Raw genomic sequence first — 536 nt, 5'->3', positions numbered from 1 at the left:
TCTTAATATCTTAGTATGAAAATTAATATTACCAACATATCCTAATTGATTGAAATCCAATAATATGAAGAATGTATTTCTGTGTACAGTTGTGTATTTCTGGTGCTCACACTGGCCAGAGTAGGACAACAGATCCCGCAAAATTGAAATTAAAAACATCTGTGCATCACCATATAGGTTCTGGGAATTGAACCTGTGGAATTGAAGGGGAAGTTCTCTGGAAAAGCAATCAGTGTTTTTAACCAATGAGTCATTTGTCCAGCTCTTCAGATATACATTCACTAGCTTAGAGAAATACTAAGGAAACACTGCAATTCTTCTAATATTGTGGCCCTAATAATTTGTTACAAAGAAAGCAGGTTACCAGTTACAATGTAATAAGAATTACAGGGAAGTTTGCCTAGATTAAGTGTAATAAGATGTATTAGTCAGGGTTTCTATTCCTGCACAAACATCATAACCATGAAACAAGTTGGGGAGGAAAGGGTTTATTTAGCTTACTTCCACATTGCTGTTGATCACCAAAGGAAGTCAGG

This window comes from Mastomys coucha, chromosome X (assembly GCF_008632895.1).
Source record: "Mastomys coucha isolate ucsf_1 chromosome X, UCSF_Mcou_1, whole genome shotgun sequence".
NCBI classification, from domain to species: Eukaryota; Metazoa; Chordata; class Mammalia; order Rodentia; family Muridae; genus Mastomys; species Mastomys coucha.
This window is presented reverse-complemented; position numbering follows the sequence as displayed.